Source organism: Jaculus jaculus, chromosome 16, assembly GCF_020740685.1.
Source record: "Jaculus jaculus isolate mJacJac1 chromosome 16, mJacJac1.mat.Y.cur, whole genome shotgun sequence".
In the NCBI taxonomy this organism is placed as follows: domain Eukaryota; kingdom Metazoa; phylum Chordata; class Mammalia; order Rodentia; family Dipodidae; genus Jaculus; species Jaculus jaculus.
Window position 1 is genome coordinate 60,056,410 of NC_059117.1, and position 17,203 is coordinate 60,073,612.

At 41.2% G+C, this 17,203-nt stretch overlaps 1 pseudogene; it reads right to left on the reverse strand.

Moving 5' to 3' along the window:
- LOC123455289 overlaps positions 1-17,203 on the reverse strand; it is a 163,864-nt pseudogene that overhangs the window by 72,599 nt on the left and 74,062 nt on the right.

Below are 17,203 nucleotides of genomic sequence, written 5' to 3' on the forward strand. Positions count from 1 at the left end.
ATTACCTCCCCATTACAATCATTGTAATTACATATATACAATATCAACCTATTAAGGATCCTCCTCCCATCCTTTCTCTTGCCTTTATGTCTCCTTTTTAACTTACTGGCCTCTGCTACCAAGTATTTTCTTTCTCACGCAGAAGCCCAATCATCTGTAGCTAGGATCCACATATGAGAGAGTACATGTGGCGCTTGGCTTTCTGGGCCTGGGTTATCTCACTTAGTATAATCCTTTCCAGATCCATCCATTTTTCTGCAAATTTCATAGCTTCATTTTTCTTTACCGCTGAGTGGAACTCCATTGTATAAATGTGCCACATCTTCATTATCCACTCATCAGTTGAGGGACATCTGGGCTGGTCCATTTCCAGCTATTATAAATTAACTTTTTTTATTGAAAAGCTCCATAATTATACACAATAAACCATGATAATTCCCTCCTCCCACTTTCCCCTTCACAAATTCTCTCTCTACCATATCCCCTACCTCCCTCAATTAGTCTTTTAATGTCATCATCTTTTCTCCTAATATGAGGGCATTGTGAAGGTAATACTAGGTATGTGAGGTCATGGATATTGATGAGGCCAAATTCTTTTTCAATGACTGCATTGTAAGCAGTCCTACCTTCTTTGGCTCTTACATTCCTTGTGCCACCTCTTCTGCTAAGGATTCTGAGCCGTGCAAATTGTAATAGAGATGTTTCAGTGCTAAACACTCCTCTGTCACTTCTCAGCACTATGTTGCCTTTTGGGTCATCGCATATGATCCCAGATGGTCACCACCACCTGAAAAGAAATGCTAGTATAGCCAAAAGTGAGAGTAGCATTAACATATAGGTATGAACATTAAGAAATGTGCTTACTTGGGGGCCGCAGAGATGTCTTAGCTGTTAAGCACTTGCCTGTGAAGCCTAAGGACCCCGGTTCGAGGCTTGGTTCCCCAGGTCCCATGTTAGCCAGATGCACAAGGGGGCGCACTCATCTGGAGTTCGTTTGCAGAGGCTGGAAGCCCTGGCATGCCCATTCTCTCTCTCCCTCTGTCTGTCTTTCTCTCTGTGTCTGTCGCTCTCAAATAAATAAATAAAAATTAAAAAAAAGAAGAAATGTGCTTACTTGGGCTGGAGAGATGGCTTAGCGGTTAAGCGCTTGCCTGTGAAGCCTAAGGACCACGGTTTGAGGCTCGGTTCCCCAGGTCCCACATTAGCCAGATGCACAGTGGGGCGCACGTGTCTGGAGTTCGTTTGCAGAGGCTGGAATCCCTGGCGCACCCATTCTCTCTCTCCCTCTATCTGTCTTTCTCTCTGTGTCTGTTGCTGTCAAATAAATAAAAATTAAAAAAAATTAAAAAAAAAAGAAATGTGCTTACTGGATACTTTGGTGAACATAATATATTCATTTAGCCAGACAAGAGCAGGCATTACACTCCTAGGGTTCATGACCTTCCCCACAATAGACTGTTGATTAAGTTTTCAGTACCAAGTATGTATTCCCTCCCCTGGAGTAAGACTCCAGTCCGATTAGAGACTGGCTGATTTCCCCCATAACAGACATGCCACTATTATACCTGTTGGGTCATTTTGCCTGCCTGGCCAAAGTTAAGGCTTGCAGTGTCCACTGTTACCACCACTGATGACATCTCCCATGACGTCTTCCATAGAGATGCATGCAGCATAGCTTTTCCCAGCTTTCTGTCAGCTGGTTTATAGAGATGAGGTTTTCAGCTACTATTTACCCTTGACTTTGTGAGGAGGTTGGTTTGGGTGGAAAATCCTGTCACCTGGCTTCTACTCCTGCAGCTTTTTACTGGGTTGGACATGTGCATGCTCTTCCTTTCTTCTTCTTCTTCTTCCTCTTTCTTCTTCCTCCTTGTTTCTTCTTCTTCTTCTTTTCTTCCTCCTTCCTCCTCCTCCTCCTCTTTCCTCCTCCTTCCTCCCCCTGCTCCTCCTTCCTCCTCCTTCTCCTCCCTCCTTCCTATTCTTTCTCCATCTCCTCCTCCCCCCTCCTCCTCCTCCTCCTTCTTCTCCTTCTTCTTCTTCTTTTTTTTTTTCCCTAGGCAGAGTCTCATTCTGGCCCAGTCTGACCAGATGTTCAGTATGTAGTCTCAAGGTGGCCTCACACTCACAGCTATCCTCCTACCTCTGCCTTCCATTGCTAGGATTAAAGGTGTGCACCACCATAGCCAGCCCCTTCTTTTTTTTTTTCAGTTGAGTATACAGCTCTGTGCATACTGGAAAGGTGTTACACAATTAAACTATTTTCATTGCTAAGATTTCCATAGTGTATTGCAGAGGAGTGGTAGAAGTGTATATCCTTGTACTTTTTCAGATCTTAGAGGAAATAATTTAGGTATTTCCATACATTAATTGAGAATACCTCTGTTATATGTGATATTATATGTGTCATTATACTTCCCTGTCAGGTTATGGACAATTTTTTTTTATTTGAATTTGCAAGTTTGTGTGTGTGTATATGTGCTTGCACACATGTGCAAACCATGCAAGTTACAGACAATGAGGATCAAGTATGCATGTAACATTTGTGTCCATCTTTATATGGGTGTTGGAGAGGCTCAAAATTGGGTCTGCACATTTTGCAAGTAAAGACCTTTAATTGCAGTACAATTTGTTGAGCTGTTTGCTGAAGATAAGAATGAAATTTTAAAGTGATTGTCATACATTTATTGTGGGAATAAATATACATTTTTATATTTGTTTCATTCTGAATTTTGTAGCTTACATTGAGCTTACTGGGTCTGTAGTTTGGATGTTGTATTTGTATAGTTTCCAATTTACTGTCCCGTTCCTATAATGGGTCTTCTCTTATATGTCCATTTGGGCTTTCCTCTTGAAATTACTAGAATTTTTTAATTTTTATTATATGAATTTTTCCTTCTGCCTTATCAGTTTAGGTGTAAAGCCTCTTTTCTGCCTGACTCTTTTTTTCCTCAATTTTTATTAACATCTTCCATGATTATAAAATATATCCCATGGTAATACCCTCCCTCTCCCCACTTTCCCCTTTGAAGTTCCATTTTTCATCATATCCCCTCTCCATCCAAATGAATCTCTCTTTTATTTTGATGTCATGATCTTTTCCTCCTATTATGATGTTCTTGTGTAGGTAGTGTCAGGCACTGTGAGGTCATGGATATGCAGGCCATTTTATGTCTGGAGGGAGCACGTTGTAAGGAGTCCTACCCTTCCTTTGGCTCTTACATTCTTTCTGCAACCTCTTCTGCATTATACCCTGATCCTTTGAAGGTGTGATTGAGATATTACTCAGTACTCCAGTCACTTCTTTCCAGCACCATGGTACCTTCTGAGTCATCCCAAGGTCACTGTCATCTGAAAAGGGAAGATTCTCTACCCAAAGTGAGAGTAGCATTAATATCAGGGTATGAATATTAAGAGAAGGACTTACTGGGCAGTTTGATAAGTATAGTATAGAAATTTATCCAGATATCAGCAGACGTTATACCCCTAGGGCTCATGACTACCCATGTTATAAGTTTTCAGTATCAGGGTTGTAACCCTCCTTTGGAGCAGGCCTCCAGTCCAATTGGAGGGTGGTTGGTTTCCACCATGATACACGTGCCGCTATTGCACCCATTGGCTCATATGGCCTGGTTGGCCAATAATAGGGCTTGCAGTGTCCACTGTTGAGTATCTGCACTGGTGGTATCTCTCTGCCATTGAACTGCATGTAGAATGGCTTCTTCTAGCTTTCTCTCAGCTGACCTACATGGAGGAGGTTATCAGCTCAGTTTCAGCAGGATTTCTCAGTGGCCTTGCAATCCAAGTAAGTGGATACTTCAGTAGAATGGTCTTACCATCTATTCCTGGTGGGAAACAAAGGGCCTTGGCAGTGGCCTATAATGTTTTGGGGGCATCAGGGACCTCCCTGGCTAACAACACACTGGAAGGTATCCCACCCCTGGCACTGAAACTTTTCTAGCAACGATCTATGACTCCTCAGTTTTCCTTTGTCCAAAACCGGAAGATTCCATATGATTTATTTATATCCTCTTATGTTTTGATTAGCCCTCCATCTGCCTTTCCTTTACTCAGTCTCTGTTGGGCCCTGAAAGGCCTAGGCGTGAGGCCTAGTAGAACTTCCTGAGCCTAGCTAAAGTTTGGCAACCTGTCTCTGGCCAGCTATGACTCAGCAGGATGCCTAAGGGCTTCTGGCCTGCTACTTCCTCGTGGTAATTATAATTACCATTTCAATAGTTAAAGTTTACTATTGGCCCTTACCTCTTCTCCCACCCTAAAATCCCCGCCTTCATCCCCAACATGATATAGGCAACTGCTCAGAGTAATAAAGCGAGTTGTTCCTGCATTGCAAAGACTCCCGACTCAGTGTGGTTTTTCTCCGGTGGCCAGGAGAGGTTTCTGAGTCGTCCGACGCTCATCATCCCCTCAACCCCTAGGGAGGAACCAGCAGGCCTGGTCCTTCCCTCGGCACTACCTGAGCGGGAAGGAGCCCCGCATCTGGCGCCTAACGTGCGGCTCTGGGACCCCGACAGACTAGTGCACCCCGTGAGAGGCAGTTGTTGAGGAGGTAATCGGTGTTTGTGGGTGAGTGTACCCTCATTAGTTATGAGGTAGTCTTCCTATTTACTGCACTAAACTTTGCTTCTACAACCTGTACTTACTTGTCGACATCTCTTCATTCCTTTTCTCTTCCCTTCACCTTCGGTTCGCCGGTGGCTTTTGTATTTCTAAAGGCTTGTGCTTCTCTCTCTCTCTGCTTGGGCCTGTGAAGGCAGGCCAACTTTTTCTGCCATTATGGAACTTCCCCTGGATCTGTAAGATTCAGTAAATATTCCTTCCTCCATAACTGTACCTGGTCTGGAAGTTTATCTTAGCAAACCTAGAGCTGTCTAATGAACTGAGATGAACCTGACCATGTGGATGTTAATCTTTTGGAACCTTTATTTTAAAGAAATAGACATAAACTTAATGCTTACAACTAAATGTGTCTTCTGGAGTGATAAGCCAAATTTTATGGACTATTCAGATAAAAATTTAAAAATACTAAGTGCAGACAGCATTAAACTTCAAGGCTTGCCATATAAGCTTTCTAAGAGGAAAGAAACACTACAGGGAACTTTGTTGGAACTGGGCTATTGGCATAAGGGCTGGCTGCGTCCTGCTGCCCAGGCCCAAAAAGAGTTTAATCAGGGTTAAATTTGTAATAGACTGATATGCTTAGCTAGAGATATTGGGTTTAAAAAAATAAAGATTTGTTTTTTCTTTGTTTTGGTTTTTCGAGGTAGAATTTCACTCTAGCCCAGGCTGACCTGGAATTCCCTAAGAAGCCTCAGGGTGGCCTAAAACTCATGGTAATCCTCCTACCTCTACCTCCCGAGTGCTGGGATTAAAGGCATACACCACCACGCCCGGCTGAGACTTAAAATTTTAAGCTAAAAAGAAAAACCTCAAACAAATTAAAATTACAAGCACTGAGACAAATTTTAAGTTATGATGGTTCAGCTTACATTGTTTTAGTCTTTCCTTACTATACCTTATACCAGTTAAAAAATGTTTACTCTGTGCCTTTATATATTAAAAGTGTTTAACTTGTTTAATTTTACAAATCTCAATATCTTATATTGGTCAAGACTGTAGAGACCTTTAAAATTAAACTAAGTACAGTTTATAATATATAATAATTATAAATCTATTGGGAGCCAGGGGCAAAATTTGGTAATTTAAATAGATGGCTCCCCTCTTGGCAGCCTGTGCCTGACCATCCCCTACTGGGAAATGGCAGACAATCCACCTTCTAGGAGACTGCCACGTGGCCCCCTTGGACTGACCCAGGTGGAGACAAGGAAAAAGTCCACCCTCTCATGGTGACTGGGCTCACTGCTAACTTACTAGGGCAAGACATCCTTGGAGATGCCGAGGCTTTCATCACTACTGATCATAAGGCCTTTTATAATGATTTGTTAAATAAAAAAAAAAAAATCAACAATGGTTTAAGGAAGGGAGGGAATGTCATCCTAATTACTACAATTTATACCCCCAATTCTAAGGGCCACTGCCCAGCCCCCCCCATTTAAAATCCAGTGGAGACTGGGGGACCCTATATGTGTTGAGCAGTGGCCTCTCCCTTCTTCTAAGTTACACCAACTCCACATACTTATTGATCAACAGTTGGAGGCCGGACATATCCGTCCCTCCACTAGTCCCTGGAACTCTCCTGTCTTTGTCATAAAAAAGCCTAATGGGTCCTGGAGATTTTTACATGATTTAAGAAAGATCAATGAACGTATGATCCCCTTTGTAACCCCCCAGAGGGGACTCCCATGGATCCCAGCTATTCCCAATATATACCATATTACTATCATTGACATTAAAGATTGCTTCTTCTCTATCCCTCTCCATCCAGGAGACATGGAAAAATTTGCATTCTCTGTACCCGCTATTAACTTTTGTGGCCCAGATAGGAGATTTGAATGGACTGTCTTACCTCAGGGCATGGCTAATAGCCCACCCATTTGTCAATATTACCTGTCATCCATTTTCTCTTCTCTTTTCAATCTCCCCAATACCCTGTTTTATATCTAGATGGATGATATTATTCTTGGGTGCCTAGATTCCTCCACACTCCAGGACCTTACACATCAATGTCTAACTATCCTTCATACTCACGGCTTTAAAGTAGCTCCTGAAAAAGTTCAAACTGTGCCTCCCTTTAAGATCTTGGGCTCGACCCTTACTCTAGATACAGTTTCACCTGTTAAACCACAACTTTGTATTCAGGATTCTTACACCTTGCCTCAACTCCAGAAGCTCTTGGGAGAAATTAACTGGATGAGGCCTTGGATACCCATAACTACTGAAGAGCTGTCCCCTTTGTTTGACCTCCTAAAGGATCTTAACTTCTCCTCTCAGGTAATTTTGTCCCCTTGTCATCAACAAATTTTTTATAAGGTACAACAGGCTATATATACTGCGACCTTAAAGAGGTTCAATCCTAATTTGCCCATCTCCCTCTACATTTTCTCTGGGGAAACATTATGTACTGCACTGTTGGCCCAGGAAGGTGAGCCCATCCAATGGATCCACCTCTCAATCAGTGGGATCCCCAGAGTTTATTCTAAAACCAACCAGGTTGCTGATTGCATTATCAAGGGCAGAGACACCTCTGTCCGGTTGTTTGGCACAGAACCTCACCTTATTGTCACTCCCTTTAAGATAACTGATTTCACCTGGCTTCAGAGAAATAATAACAGAGTTGCTACGGCTCTCGAGGGGTTTCTAGGTAAAATTGATTGCCATTATGGCCCCCACAATGGATGAGTTCTTTCTCCAGGTTAGAATGGAAGCCCCCCAGGCTTTTTCTGTCTCAATCTAACCCTGACTTTCTTACTGTGTTTACCGATGGAGGGCACCTGGGGTCTTCCCTTGTCATTTACCCTCCTTTAAAACAGAAAAAAGAGCCTATCCCCATAAAGTCACTCTCCCATGAGGTTGAGGGGTCAGCACAATTCAAAGAACTATTTGCTGTCGTTCTAGCTTTAGACACTATTCAAGAGCCATTTAACTTATTTTCTGACAGCCTTTATGTTGTTAATTTATTACCCAACCTGGTTGAGGCCCATTTTAGATTGGACTCCAACCCTATATCTCCTTTGATGATTCAAGCTCGTTCCCTACTCAAACAAAGAATCAATCCCATTTTTCTTCAACCTCTCAGGGATCATCAAAACTTACTGGGATTTCTCTCTCAAGGAAACAATTTGGCTGATAAAATGGCTTCTATGCCTCAATGTAATACTATTACAGAAGCTACACACTTCCACTTATTGACCCATGTCAACTGGAGAGGTCTCAAGCACAGGTTTCCACAGGTACCAGTCAAGAACCTTAAAAAAATTGTCCGGACTTGTAAGTCCTGTCAGCCTTTCCTCCAAGTAACCCCCCTTCAAAATACAGGAAGCAATCCTCGAGGGCTCCGCCCTAATCATCTTTGGCAAATTGATGTCACACACAATTCTCCATTTGGAAAGCATAAATATATCTTTCTTTCAGTCGATACCTTCTCCCGCGCCTGCTGGGCATTAGCACATGCCGGGGAAAAATCTAAACATGCCATTAGTCATATGCTTCAATGTTTTGCCACTCTTGGGCTACCTGATCAAATAAAAACAGATAATGGCCCCTGCTTCATAAGCAAGGCCTTTATAGATTTTCTCCAGACCTGGAAAATTTCACATTCCACAGGCATCCCATACAACCCCCAGGGCCAAGCTATAGTTGAAAGATATAATCAAACTCTCAAGTCTCAATTACAAAAACAAAAGGGGGAGTCCTTACCCCCACATGACCAACTAAAAAAGGCATTATTTACCCTAAACATTTTAAACTTTTCTAAAGAAAATAAACAATTATCCTCTTTTCAAAAACATTGGTCCTCATCTGTTACCTACAGTTCTATCTGGGTAAGATGGAGGGACTCATTGACTGGGGCCTGGAGAGGGCCTGATCCGCTCCTCACAGCAGGGAGAGGGTTTGGATGTGTCTTCCCTCAAGATGAAAAAAGACCCATTTGGCTACCAGCGAGGGACCTAAAATATTTGTCTGAACAAGGGGACACTGACAATCACTTTTCTAGGGAGTGTCCCACCCCTGAGGACTGTTCCTAAAATGGTCCTTTACCCTGCTAAATTAAATAACTCCCTCCCTTGTGGAGGATTGCTGGCTTTGCCTCCAATCTGGGCCTCTCTGGCTGCTTGCAGTACAGTTGTCCATACAACCTTAAAAAGCTGCTCAGCCACCTTCCCCATCCCCGTCCAGCTTTTCCAATGTTTCCTCTGGGCATTTGGGCCCTTCCTTCTCCTAATAATTCCAGTATAGATGTGAGATACATTCATATTTCCTTCTGTAATTTTAACAAAACTGAGCCCAGTGCTCAACGCTGCCAGCCTTCTGGAATGGCTTATGTTTGCGGAGGCAAAATGGCCTGTAACTTTCCGCCCAGCAATTGGATGGGCCCTTGTGCCCCAGCCACCTTAATCCCAGATGTAGATATCATTCCTGGAAGCTAGATTCCTTGGCTAAGGTAGTCCTACAAAACAGGAGAGGACTAGACCTACTAACAGCCGAAAAGAGAGGCATATGTTTGTTTTTACAGGAAAAATGCTGCTTTTATGCCAGTAAATCGGGAATCATCCAGGACAAGATTAAGAGGCTCCAGGAAGACATGGAGAGGAGGCGATGGGACCCCCAAGACAACCTGCTACAGACGGGCTTACATGACTTCTTACCCTACATCCTCCCTCTACCTGAACCCCTCCCCATCCTTCTCCTCCTTCTTCTTCTCCTTCTCCTTCTTCTCCTTCCCGTCCTCCTTATCCTCACTGTCGGGCCTTGTGTAATTAACAAAATTACACAATTTATTCACCAGCGGCTAGAGGTAATAAAACCTCATCAGGTCGAGGTATCACAGGCTAACAACTAAGAAATTAAGTTCCTCAGATGACCCACTGCCACCTCCCCTGCCCTCCATGTGACCAATGACGGGTAAGATCCCCAGAGGAGGACAACCTAAGACAGGCCGTGGAGTGGCTCAGTGAGCTAAACACCTGGTACTCAATGACGGGTAAGATCCCCAGAGGGGGACAACCTAAGACAGGGGCCACGGTGACTAATGCTCTTACAAAAACAAAAGGGGGAGATGTTGGGCCCTGAAAGGCCTAGGCGTGAGGCCTAGTAGAACTTCCTGAGCCTAGCTAAAGTTTGGCAACCTGTCTCTGGCCAGCTATGACTCAGCAGGATGCCTAAGGGCTTCTGGCCTGCTACTTCCTCGTGGTAATTATAATTACCATTTCAATAGTTAAAGTTTACTATTGGCCCTTACCTCTTCTCCCACCCTAAAATCCCCGCCTTCATCCCCAACATGATATAGGCAACTGCTCAGAGTAATAAAGCGAGTTGTTCCTGCATTGCAAAGACTCCCGACTCAGTGTGGTTTTTCTCCGGTGGCCAGGAGAGGTTTCTGAGTCGTCCGACGCTCATCATCCCCTCAACCCCTAGGGAGGAACCAGCAGGCCTGGTCCTTCCCTCGGCACTACCTGAGCAGGAAGGAGCCCCGCAAGTCTCTTCCCCTGACCTCACTTTAGGCCTTTTCACCCCTGTTAATCTAGTCTTCTACTTATGTTTATGTAATACCAACCTATTAATTACCCTCCTTACTTCCTTTCTTTTCCCTTTATATATCTTTTTTAGCTTACTGGCCTCTCCTACTGAGTTATTTCCTTCTCACACAGAAGCCCAATCATTTGTAGCTATAATACACATATGAGAGAGAACATGTGGCACTTGGCTTTCTGGGCCTGGGTTACCTCACTTAGTATAATCCTTTACAGATCCATCCATTTTCCTGCAAATTTCATAACTTCATTTTTCTTTACCACTGATTAGAACTCCATTGTATAAATGTGCCATATCTTCATTATCTACTCATCTGTTCAGGGCCATCTAGGCTGGTTCCATTTCCCAGCTATTATGAATTGAGTGGCAATAAACATGGTTGAGCATGTACTTCTAAGGAAATGAGATGAATCTTTAGGATATATGCCTAGTAGTGCTACAGCTGGGTCATATGGTAGATCAATCTTTAGCTGTCTTTGGAACCTCCACACTGATTTCCACAATAGCTGGACCAGATTTCATTCCCATCAACAGTGTAGAAGGGTTCCTCTTTTCCACATCCTCACCAGCATTTATGATCATTTGTGTTCATGATGGTAGCCAATCTGACAGGTGTAAGAAGGAATCTCAATGTAGTTTTAATCTGCTTTCCATGATGACTAGGGATGTAGAACATTTTTTAAAAAATTTTAATTTTTATTAACATTTTCCATGATTATAAAGAAACAACCCATGGTAATTCCCTCCCTCCCTCCCCCCTGACATTTTCTCCTTTGAAATTCCATTCTCCATCATATTACCTCCCCATCTCAATCATTGTGCTTACATATATACAATACCAACCTATTAAGTACCCTCCTCCCTTCCTTTCTCTTCCCGTTATATCTCTTTTTTAGCTTACTGGCCTCTACTACTGAGTTATTTCCTTCTCACACAGAAGCCTGTTCATCTGTAGCTAGGATACACATATGAGAGAACATGCGTCGGTTGGCTTTCTGAGCCGGGGTTACCTCACTTAGTATAATCCTTTCCAGATCCATTTCCTGCAAAATTATAACTTCATTTTTTTTTTTTATTTACTGCTGAGTAGAACTCCTTTGTATAAATGTGCCATATCTTCATTATCTACTCATCTGTTCAGGGACATCTAGGCTGGTTCCATTTCCCAGCTATTGTGAATTGAGTGGCAATAAACATGGTTGAGCATGTACTTCTAAGGAAATGAGATGAATCTGTAGGATATGGTAGATCAATCTTTAGCTGTCTTAGGAAACTCCACACTGATTCCACAATTGCTGGACCAAATTGCATTCCCACCAACAGTGTAGAAGGGTTCCTCTTTTTCCACATCCTCACCAGCAGTTATGATCATTTGTTTTCATGATGGTAGCCAACCTGACAAGAGTAAGAAGGAATCGCAATGTAGTTTTAATCTGCATTTCCCTGATGACTAGGGATGCAGAACATTATTTTAGATGCTTGTATGCCATCTGTATTTCTTCTTTTGAGAACTTTCTATTTAGCTCCATAGCCCTTTTTTAATTGGCTTGTTTACTTCTTATTATTTAACTTTTTGAGTTCCTTGTATGTCCTAGATATTAATTCTCTATCAGATATAGAGCTGGCAAGGATTTTTTTCCCATTCTGTAGGTTGCCTCTTTGCCTTATTCACAGTGTCCTTTGCAGTACAAAATCATTGTAATTTCATGAGGTCCTAGTGGTTAATCTGTGGTTTTTATCTCCTGAGAAATTGGGGTTATATTCAAAAAGTCTCTGCCATGTCCAATATGTTGAAAGGTTTCCCCTACTTTATCCTCTAGCAGTTTCAGAGTTTCCGGTCTGATGTTAAGGTCTTTAATCCATTTGGACTTAATTCTTGTCCATGTATAGAGAGAAGAATCTATTTGCATCTTTCAACAGATACATATCCAGTTTTCCCAGTACCATTTGCTGAAGAGGCAGTCTTTTCTCCAGTTAGTCATTTTGGCTATTTTGTTGTTGTTGTTGTTTGTTTTTTCAAGGTAGAGTCTCACTCTAGCCCATGCTGACCTGGAATTCACTATGGAGTGTCAGGGTGTCCTTGGACTCATAGCAATCCTCCTACTTCTGCCTAACAAGTGCTGGGATTAAAGGCATGCACCAGCATGCCCGGCTATTTTATTTTGCATTTTTATTGACTATCAGGTTGCTATAGCTACTTGGACTACATCTGGGACCTCTATTCTGTTCCATTGATCTACATGTCTGCTTTTGTGTCAGCCCCATGCTGTTTTTGTTACTATGGCTCTGTAGTATAGGTTAAAATCAGTTATGGTGATACCAACAGCCTTATTTTTGTAGCTCAGTATTATCTTAGATATTTGAGGTTTTTTGTGATTCCAAATGAATTTTTGGATTGTTTTTTCTATTTCCTTGAAGAATGTCTTTGGAATTTTGATGGGGATTGCACTAAATGTGTAGATCGCTTTTGGTAAGATTGCCATTTTCACAATATTGATTCTTCCAATCCAGGAACAAGGGATGTTTTTCCATTTCCTAGTGTCCTTTGCAATTTCTCACTTGACTGTTTTATAGTTTTCATTGTAGAGGTCCTTTGCTTCCTTGGTTAGGTTTATTCCAAGGTACTTTACTTTCTGTGATGCAATTGTGAATGGAAGTGATTCTCTGATTTCATCCTCTGTGTGTTTGGTGTTAGCATATATGAAGGGTACTGATTTCTGTGTGTTTATTTTGTATCCTGCTCCATGGCTGCAGGTGTGTATCAGCTCTAACATTTTTTTTTAAAATTTTTCATTTATTTATTTGAGAGCGACAGACACAGAGAGAAAGACAGAGGGAGAGAGAGAGAATGGGCGCGCCAGGGCTTCAAGCCTCTGCAAACGAACTCCAGACGTGTGCGCCCCCTTGTGCATCTGGCTAACGTGGGACCTGGGGAACCGAGCCTCGAACCAGGGTCCTTAGGCTTCACAGGCAAGCGCTTAACCGCTAGGCCATCTCTCCAGCCCAGCTCTAACATTTTGCTGGTATAGTCCTTAGGATCCTTTATATATAGAATCATGTCATCTGCAAATAATGATAACTTGATCTCTTCCTGTCCAATTTGTATTCCGTTTATGTCTGCCTCTTGCCTTATTGCTATGGCAAAAAATTCCAGTACTATATTAGATAAAAGCGGGGACAGTGGACACCCTTGTCTTGTTCCTGAGTTTAGTGGAAAAGCTTCAAGTTTTCCCACATTTAATAATATGTTGGCTGTAGGCTTGTCATAAATAGCCTTTATTATACTGAGATATGTTTCTTGTATTCCCAGTCTCTGTAGGACTTTTATCATGAAGAGATGTTCGATTTCGTCATTTGCTTTCTCTATGTCTAATGAGATGATCATGTGATTTTTGTCCTTCAGTCCATTTATATAATGTATTACGTTTAATAATTTACATATGTTGAACCATCCCTAAATCTCTGGGATAAAGCCTATTTGATTAGAGTGAATGATGTTTCTGATATAGTCTTGTATTCTGTTTGCTAATATTTTTTTGAATTTTTATTAGCATTTTCCATGATTATAAAAAAAATCCCATGGTAATTCTGTCCATCCCTGTACTTCCACCTTTGAAATTCCATTCTCCCTCATATTACCTCCCCATCTCAATCATTGTCCTTACATATATACAACATCAACCTATTAAGTACCCTTCTCCCTTCATTCTCTGTTTCATTGATTCTTTGGATTGCTTTTTTGGTTTATATTTCAATGATTTCTGCCCTAATCTTTATTATTTCTTCCCATCTACTGATTTTTGGTTTGATTTTTTCTTCGTTTTCCAAGATTTTAAGATGACGCATTAGGTCATTTACTTGCAACCCTTCTAATTTCTTAATATAGGCAATTAAAGCTATAAATTTTTCTGTTAGGACTGCCTTCATTGTGTCCTAGAGATTTTGGTATGTTGTGTTCTTACTATTGTTTGATTCTATATATTTTTTATTACCTTCTTGATTTCTTCATTGACCCATTCATCATTTAGTAGTGTGTTGTTTAATTTCCATGATTTTGTGTATGCTCTATAGCATTTGTTGCTATTGATTTGTAGTTTGATTCCATTGTGGTCAGATAGAATGCAAGGAATTATTTGAATTTTCCTGTATTTGTTAACATTTGCTTTGTGTCCTAATACATGGTCTATTTTAGAGAATGTTCCATGTGCTGCTGAAAAGAATGTATATTCTGTAGCGTTTGAATGAAATGTCCTGTATATATTTGTTAGGTCCATTCCTTCTATGACCTCCTTTAGTCCAGATACCTCTCAATTTATTTTTTCCTGGGATGACCTGTCAATTGATGAGAGTGGGGTGTTGAAGTCACCCACCACCACTGTGTTTGCTGTCATCTGTGACCTTAGTTCTAATACTGTTTGTTTGATATGTTTGGGGGCCCCCCATGTTAGATCGTTGATATAGAGATTATTGAAAGGTGTATTCATTTTTGCCATTTTTTTGTACTTCTTCTGGATTTATCTTTGCTCTCTTGTGTTAACCATATTTGAGTATTGTTTGTTTTTTCAGTTCCTTATATGTGTGCTTTTCTTTTTCTTCAGCATGGAGGATTCATTCAAGTATTTTCTGTAAATCTCATTTTGTCTCCAAATACAGAAAATACTCCTTGCATTTGTCATGGAATGTCCTTATTTCTCCATGTAATTGAATGAATAGCTTTGCAATATAAAGTAACCTTGGTTGACAATTGCTTTCATAGGTAACTTGATTTTTCTCTCTAACTGCTTTTAATAATTTTTCTTTGGTTTGTGTGTTTGGTAGTTTGATTATAATAATGGCGAGGAGAGGTTTTCTCCAGGTTTTGTCTGGCTGGTGGTCTAAAGGATTCCTGTATCTGCATTGGCACCTCTTTCCCAATTTGAGGGAAGTTATCTTCTGTGATTTTGTTGAAGACTCCTACTATGCCTTTGGAGTAAAATTCTTCTCCTTCTACTATGCCCTGAATTCTTATGTTTGATCTTTTCATAGTGTCCCGTATATCTTGAAATTCCCACTCATATTTTTCTATTAGTTGGTCTTTCTCTTTGTTGGACTGTACTAGATCTGCCACCTGGTCTCCTAGCTTAGATATTCTGTCCTCTCCTTCCGCCACTCTACTGGTGAGATTTTCTAGAGCTTTTATTTCATTATCTGTGTTCTTTATTGCTAGAAATTCTAACTGGTTTTTCATTATTATTTCTATTTCCTTATTTATGTCTACTATTGACCTCTTTATTTCATTAAATTGACATTCTGTGTCTTCCTTGCTTCGTTTGATTTTTTTTGAACATATTTATAATCATTCTTTTCAAATCTTTCTCAGGCATTTCCTCTAACTTGTTCTCACTGGAGGTCATTTCCAACAGTTTAATAATTTTTGGTGGATTTATATTGTCTTGATTTTTGGTGTTTCTTGTGTTATAATGTATATATTTTTGCATCCTGGATTATTTAATGATTGGATTTTTTAGCTAGCTGTTTATTATTAGATGTATCAATCAATCTGATGTTATATATCTTCAGGGTAGGAGCTTAAGGCGTTAGGTGGGGCTCTTTAGACTCAGAGTATCTACAAGTGTGACTGTAGGTATTGGGTTTGCCTATTATGAGAGTATTCAAGTAGGCTGAGTGCAACTAAATACAGATAGTTTCTAAAACTAAAGTAAACAATATGCACTTTCAATGAAAAATGTCACAGAATATTTATCCAAGAGTACGTATTATGACAAGCAGATCCTCTGTCTGTCCCTTAGGCTGTGTGGTGCCTCACCCACTCCCTTAATCCTGACAACAAGGAGGTTAATATTCTGGTCTGTAGAGGGTTCCAAGTCAGCTTGTGAACAGGTGAGACCCTTCCCTAATGTATAATAGAAGAGGAAACAAAGCCACTATAAATCAAGAGGCAACAAATAACAATCCCAAAATACAGTTTATTTACTAATGGCAAATCTGACTATCCATCGGATTTAAGATATAATTTATTCTGACATGGAAGGTGCAATTAGCAATTCTGGTTCAGGCCTATATACCAGGTTTAGTTGGCGGGTACTGACCTGGTGTAATCCCAGTTACCTTTTGGGATGATTTTGGTCTCAGTTATGCTTGGGTCCCACTGTTGGTTCAAGTAGGCATGGCCAGGCCCTGTACCACTGCTCTGTTTGCTGGAGCTGGGTATTGCCGGCGGGAGAGGGCCATCGTGGTCCCACGGACCTGCTGGAGTCGCTTCTGCCAGCCTGTGTGGGCTCTGGATCTCTCCTCTGCTGTTATTTCAGTTGCATATACAGTTCACTTTTTAGTAAAAGTGTGTATTTTGCTTTTTTTTTTTTTCTTTCTTTTTTGGCTTTTTCCCCCCAAGCTACTTTGGCGTGGTACTTATGCCAGCATCTTAACTGGAAGTCCCTAAATTAATTTATTTAATAGAAATCTTCCCCAACAAATTTCTACTCATTCTTTTTTTAAATGTATATTTTATTTGAGAGGGAAAGAAGACAGAAAGGGAAAGAATGGGTGTGCCAGAGCCTCCAGCCACTGCAAATGGACTCCAGATATATGTGCCACCCTGTGTATATGGTTTACTTGGGTCCTGGAGAATTGAACCAGGAATCTTGATGGACGAGTCTAACCAGTGTTGAAAGACTTGAATATGGACTGTGAGGTTTGGCTTATGAGGGTTAAAGAGTTTTGCTTGGGCAGAGCTAGCAGTATGTGTAAGAGGCTTCCTGTTATAACTGCGTCCTGAAAATTTGGGCAGAGTTGCATTGTGTAGAAAAGGACTGGTGTGAGCAGGATATGGCACAGACAAAAATGAAATCATTAGGCCTAAATTTCTCCCCATTCAAGTGCAGTTAAGAGATTACAACCATTGAGATTGGGTCAGCTGACTTGCACTGGGACAACAGAAAATATGTAGCCACTGTTGAAGTGGACTGAGTGCTCAAGGAGTGTCCTGTTCTTCAAAGTCAACTTCATCCCCCACCCCCCACTCATTAACAAACTGGCATCC